General features: G+C 35.9%; 1 long non-coding RNA gene across 1 annotated transcript; it reads right to left on the reverse strand.

Annotated features, from left to right (window-relative positions):
- Positions 1-259: 259 nt before the first annotated feature.
- On the reverse strand, positions 260-2,410 carry LOC131699650 (uncharacterized). Its single transcript, XR_009308242.1, has 3 exons — positions 2,199-2,410; positions 1,679-1,884; positions 260-387 (listed from the first exon to the last, which is right to left on the reverse strand). It is a non-coding gene; the product is annotated as an uncharacterized LOC131699650 (long non-coding RNA).
- Positions 2,411-7,124: the final 4,714 nt, after the last annotated feature.

Genomic DNA, 7,124 nt, shown 5'->3' on the forward strand with positions numbered 1-7,124 from the left:
ATACTAAATTGAACACTCATTGAAAGTACTTTAAATCTCTAAATTGTATGTAACTGTTGGTGCATTGTCACCCTGGAGATTGAAGTTTGATCTTTGGGTTAACCCCTAAGAGCCAGTGCTTTGTGGTGCAGCCTGGGGGGAAGTTTGCCTTTGGATTATGGCTTTATTTAAAATACTAATCTCATAATAAATTATATATATTATTTTTTAAAGAAAAAATTACTTACTGAAAATGATGTTCTTCAGAAGAAGATCCGTGAAAGCTCTTTTGACACCTCGTCCAACCCAGTTGAACTGTACAGCTAAATCATTGGATATTGTGATGCTCATCAGCCTCCAGGTAGTAGCTTTGAGGTTTCCACCTCCAATTACGGAAAGCATGCCAACCTGAAATAAAGGATGGATGTTTTTTCAGAAAATATGTTTACATGAGCAGGATTTAAAAGATGGCCATTAGTCTGAATTGTTGTACAATTTATTACACCCGGTCTACAAATGTAACCTGTTAAATTTAGCCAGTATTCTATTTATGAACTACACAGCTTTATTTAAAATAAATATAAATAATTCAATAGACAACCCTTAAAATGTGAAGTGCCTCATGGTGCACTTGTTAACAGGTTGGGTATGTAAGAAGAGTGCATTGTCAGTTTGGCTGGTCATGAATTCTGTCCCAACTTTGGCTGCTAGATTGATCATCTGGTCAGAAAAGCCCACAGGTGACACAAATTGAAAACATTACACTGTGAGGAAAGTGTAATTGAAGGGATTTTCAATTTCAATCAATTATCAGTCTCAGGGCAGCATTGCTATTACATATAATATTGTCCCCACAGAAATCCACGGTTACATTTCCTAAAATATGCAAAGAAAAAAGTAAATTTTCCGCAGTAAAGTCTTTTTTAATGAAAAACAGTGTAATACAGTGTTTTTATTAAATGTAAAACAAAGTAGCCTTTAGTTTCAGATCTTTAATTAGTAAACAAGCGTAATGTGTTGATCAAAATAAAAAACTAGAAAAGCACAACATCTATCACTACACACGTTTTGCAATAATAAAGCCGACTGCCCCAATGCCTCCCCTTGCTATCTGATCACCAAGTTACACGTCAATGTTTGTTTGAGAAACGGAGCATCTTCTAGCTAACACACACACCGACGAGTAAAAACAATATTTCAAATAACCAAATCAGTATTCTGTATTTAGGAATATTTTTGTTTACCAAGCCAAAAAACATTATCCCTCAAAGCTTTGAAACATATCTGCACCATGGAAGCACATTGTTCTTAAAGTGTCACATCTCTCATTCATTGTACTGAAGAGCTTAGAAACAGACACTGATTGGCTGTGAAAATGAGCACTCAGACTCTGATCCAATCAGAAAGCATCTCTTTTGTTTCTATTACATACACAAGTGATCCCTTCTTATACCACATAACAAACTCGCAAGTTGTGATATAAATAAATAAATAATTTTCACCACATTTTGAATTGATTCTAAGCAATTGGATAAAATTTAAAATTCTGAGGGCGGAGGCTAATCCTGTGATTTTTTCCGCAATCGTGGAATCATGAAAACCTGGAGGGACTAATAACTGAACTTTTTCCAAAGAAATAAAATAGTCAATAAAAGGGTTACTTTTATTATATATATATAAAATATCAAAACACACTTACTAGATCTTTGCAGAATGATTCTGCTTCTAGTTTCTTTTCCAGGTTGTCCACTGCCACCATTGTACTAAGAGGAATCTGGACATCTTCTGGCAGTTGAAATTCTTCTTCTCTTGATCCAGCAGGGATGACGGTATTGAGAAGTCGAGTGTTTTGTGCTATTTGCATTTTTAGTTCCTCAAAGCACTCAAATACTTTCCTTTGAAAAGCTGAGAAGATTTGATGATACTTGATTAAATTTAAGGTATACATTTAGAGAATACATACCATTTTTCATTGGCAATTCACCATGCTACAACGCAATCTGAGGCACACTTAATTTTTAGGAAATATGTAATTTTTGTTTTGGTTCCAGGAACACATTTTTAAATATGTGTGTGCTAGACTTCAGAGCTTTAAAAGTGCACGACTCAAGTGAAAGTATAACATTCAGCTTGTTGTCCCTTAGACAAATCTTACATTCCTATGTGTTGAGTGATATGAATCCACACCTCTGAAAAATGATTACAAATTCAACAATTACCTGCTCTCGATGTGGTTTCAATATCTGTTTGAGAAGAGGATGGTCTTTGAAAATTTCGTATTGAAGACATGGGTGTCATCATCTGCAGTGGTGGAGTCTCAGTCATAGTCACAGTCTGGGGTAGAGGTGGGGGTGTGGGGGGCAGTGGCAGCTCCAGATTACTGGCTGGACGCTTTTTTGGATGTGAAGAGGGCTCCTGCTCATCTTCATCAGAAGAAACATAGGCCTTGTTTGGTCTTGAAATTAAATTATGACAATTAATCAATAACATTCAAACACCTTTTCAGCTAATAAACAAAGGGCCTCATTCACAAAAGGTCCTTATGCTTTAGTGTGTGCCTTATCCCCAAATAATGTGCATTTTAAGTCCTACTCATCAACATAGATATGCAATACAAAAAGGTAGTTTTTTCATTGCAAGCATTCATATCCAATATACAATACATATATACAGTACTCACAAAATAAATGTTGCTCTATATAATGAAGAGTGACATTTTATACAAAAATTACCTCCTTTTTCTTCTTTGCTGCTCTATATTTGTTTCATCTGCATCCGTTTGTAGGTCAGAACTGGCCTCAGATCATTTTAATTTAGCACGTGCAGCAGCATATGAATCTGTAATATGTGTGTCTATTATTACAATTAAGTGACACAAGGTTTGCAGTTCAAACATTGCAAAATGGTAGCAACACAATTTGATGCACAGTGATAATAAACATCACAGCAAAACTTTTAATACTTAATCATCTAAAAATAAGCTTTCCAAAACTGATAATTCAGTAGATATGATCCTTGGAATCAGCATCAGTAGTAATGTATTTTTGGTAACATCTTACACAATGTGGATATTTCACTAAATTATTGAGTTAGGCTATACTGAGAAGCAAAACTCTTCAAAGTAATGCAAGTCTCTAAATAAATTAGCCTATTTCATAAAATACCCAGCGTTAGCCCAGGAATTAGTGTACATCACATACCTGCTTCATACATGACTCTCACTTGATATGCTGGCCATGTGTTTTCGGGAGTCAGGCATGCCTGAACTGCCTTGACAGCAGACTTAAGCTGTGGCCAAAAGCATTTTGTAGAGCCATTAATCCAATTCCTTGGTACCACCTCAACTTCTAAAGTTTCACTAAATTCAACAATGGCAAACATTGCTTTTCCCTGCTTAAAATATGAAAATTATACAAATTAAAAAAGGACAGGCATTCCTTAACTACAACTCCCCCAGCCACAGCCAAAACATCCTTCACTGGTGCTGTGGCAAGTAAAGTTCCAGCATCTTTGGGCAGCAAAGGGTGTTCTGGATGCAATATTCTTAGTAGCTCAGACAGGGCATTTAATGTGATTTTATTTTTGGTAGCCCATTCACCTAATTTTACAGATAATCCCCAAATCAGTCACAACTCTGTCAAAACTCATGTCTTCATCACTTGTGTCATTAACCTCACACTCATGAGCAGACTCATCACAACAAGTGTCCAGTTGACTTGTGACTAATTGTGGTAGAGGGGTATCATGATCACATGTGCTCATTTCTAAGGGCATAGATGGAGTCTTTAAATCAACAGGCATGACCTGATCAATATCAAAGATATCAGCTACATCTCCAAGGCCAACATGTTTTGAATATGCTGTATTATTTGTAACATTGTTGTTTTGCTCATTATTTTGTTCTCCCACCATAATATCTGCAATTTGCTGATGTACCCTAGCATGGATTTTTCTGCGATTTGTCCAGTATGATTGCAGTTTTGAATGACTCATTGCTGTCTTTAACTTAAATGCATGCACCTGACATGAAGCAGCCTACCTAAATATCTGTAAAAGATAACAAATAACATGGTTAATTGGACATCTGAGAGATTCATGCTAATTCTGAACAAATAATCATAACGTTGTATGTATGTAACACTTCTCTGATAGGACATTGGATGGAATGAGGAGACTGATAGAACGTGTATCACTAGCTGTACTGTCAAATTCGCAAATCAGAGCTCACAGATTGCCTCTCTGTAGGCAGGACATAGAGGATCAAGTCGAGGCATACATTCCCTGCACACACACACATATTTATTTTCTTAAATTATTTTCTTAGTCCTATTTAAGTCAATGTGTTTTTTTTTCTTAAAACACCAAATAGTTTAGCTAATAACGCTTAATGTTATTATTAAGTTGTTCTGAAAGTGTTGCAGAAATGTGTTTAGTTTTTTTTTTTTTTTTTATGTGTTACTTACACCGCTTATAAAATAAATCAAGGCGATTTAAGGGCTCTAAATAAAATAACGCAAACCCAATTGCTTTCTAAATATTAGCCTATATAACAGCGATTTCTTTATGTAAATAACATTTTCATTAATCTTTGCAGGTATTTTGAATACAACGTTTTCACATTAGCAGGACAATGGGGACGGTGTTTAAATTCAAGGTTTATTTATTGAGAGAAAAAAAAACTCCAGGGAGGGGCCAGAATCCACGCCAAAGCAATGCACTATTAATTAATCTCAAGTTTCTCAGTCTGTCTGTCCTTTCCTGCAACTCAGCCAGTGCTCTGCAGCCCCCGCTTCCCGCCTCAGAACGAGAGCAGCTTGGCGCGGGAAATCCCAGAGAGCAGCATTTTCATAGCAATTTCATAACGGAAAGTTACGTTTCACATTGTTTCGTTTTAGTTGTGGGTTTTTTTTATGTAAAACACATGAAAAATAGTCCTTATGGTCAAATTAAAATGTACAAATTCTGTCAAAACAACTGTATAAACCAATGCAAAGTTCACAGTGCTACAGATCTGGAAAGAAAAGATTAGTCCGTTTATGAACAGCAAAATGGATATGAAAATACAGTAAACTGTCAAATAAAAACGAAACATTTCTGCAACAGAATGTCATGGATGTTGCATAATTATTTTGTATAATTAGTAAACTTTTTTTTTATTTCTCAGTAAAGCACTATCACAAATTACGACATTATGAAAACACACGTTCAGAATCTGAACGGCGATTTTTATTTTCAAACGGTATGTTTAACTAATAAACATATAAGAACACTGAACTGTATAATGTTAAAAAATATATGTAGACCTTGCTAAGTTTTAATGCTCTGCAGAAGACCTGATCATGAAAAGAAATGTTCAACCTAGTGTTTAATAAAAAAAAATATCAGAAGAATTAAATTCCCAAAGAGAAAAATATTTCCCCTGTCAAAAATGTACTTCACAATATTACTGGTAATGTTCTCAATTGAGTTCAAAATAACCTATTCACGTCTTGATTTGCAATATCATCAAATTACAATATAGCCTATAATTACATTAAATATTGTAAATTATTTTATCAATCGCCAAAACAGCAGTGTAGTATTTAGAAATGTTTTTTTTAAAGCGACTTCAGTCAATTCCATCCACTCTTATCAATTAGGCTATAGCACAGACACAGTAAATTAGTAATATATAAACAAACGAATATGTTTTAAATTAAGAATTTAAAATGATCCTTACCTGACACACTGCACTCTCCTCTGCACGTCAAACTGGCTGATCCGTGATCTGCCTGCAGATAAATGGCGCCTATTCCCGCTCATACCGCGCAAAGCATTGTAGATAATAAGTTTCAGCGCTGTGCAAGCCAACCTCGCCTTTTTCTTTGGAAAAAATGTGTGATCTTATTTTTTTCAAAAATTAATAGTACAATTGAAAAATTTGAAATTGTACTAACCCTTGTTACACATAAATTAACCCTAAACAAATTAACTGTCATGCGCGCGATTCCCTTGACCTTAGGAGCTCGATTACTTCAGAAAGACGCGCTTGTTTACATTATGTGTCAGCCGCCTGTATGTGTTGTCTGCCGGACTGCATCCTACCGTTCTCCTATGTTAATTTGTCATAAAATACCATGCAAATAAATTGCACAGTAAAATAAATTGCTGTATAATTATTTATAGTAAAGATGAATTTTGTATTGTTTCCACAACGGAACAACCTCAGGCTGAAGTTAAGGTTTGGAAATATGGAGCTCGCTCCAGACAGCTCCGGCTGAATTTAAGCAATTGTAGTTTCATCAACTGTATGGATTGTAGTTTCATCGGCTGTCTCCAACGCTGGGCCAACGGTGTATGGATTGTAGTTTCATCGGCTGTCCCCAACGCTGGGTCAACTTCGCCAGCCAACGGAGACCGTCACCAACCATGCCAACCATAAGCCAATGTTGGCCCAACGCATACATGTTTACTGGGTTTTTACACAGAGAATTGTGAGTGTCTGGAACCAACTCCCCAGTAATGTCGTTTAAGCTGACACCCTGGGATCCTTCAAGAAGCTGCTTGATGAGATTCTGGGATCAATAAGCTACTAACAACCAAACGAGCAAGATGGGCTGAATGGCCTCCTCTCGTTTGTAAACTTTCTTATGTTCTTATAAAACTACTGGACAGTTACCACTCAAATTTGGCAAAATACTCTATCTAAGTAGTCTTTAGTGCCTTTTGTGGGTGGGGAGGTTTAAAAATGTGTATTTTAATAAAAATAAAGTCATTTTAAAAACAAGTGGTACGTCTGCGCAGTTGTTCGCTCCGGTAGTAATGTTTTTTTTTTTTTTCATGCACCCGCACTACAAACAGATCAGAACCACAGGGAAACAAATTCACCCTCAAGCCATTTTATTTTATTTAATAATAGTTGCTAAACATATACCAGGGCAGCAGTGTGGAGTAGTGGTTAGGGCTCTGGACTCTTGACCGGAGGGTTGTGGGTTTAATCCCCAGTGGGGGACATTGCTGTTGTACCCTTGAGCAAGGTACTTTACCTAGATTGCTCCAGTAAAAACCCAACTGTATAAATGGGTAATTGTATGTAAAAAGAATGTGATATCTATATAATGTGAAATAATGTATAATGTGATATCTTGTAACAATTGTAAGTCACC

The sequence above is a fragment of the Acipenser ruthenus genome, chromosome 23 (assembly GCF_902713425.1).
Source record: "Acipenser ruthenus chromosome 23, fAciRut3.2 maternal haplotype, whole genome shotgun sequence".
In the NCBI taxonomy this organism is placed as follows: domain Eukaryota; kingdom Metazoa; phylum Chordata; class Actinopteri; order Acipenseriformes; family Acipenseridae; genus Acipenser; species Acipenser ruthenus.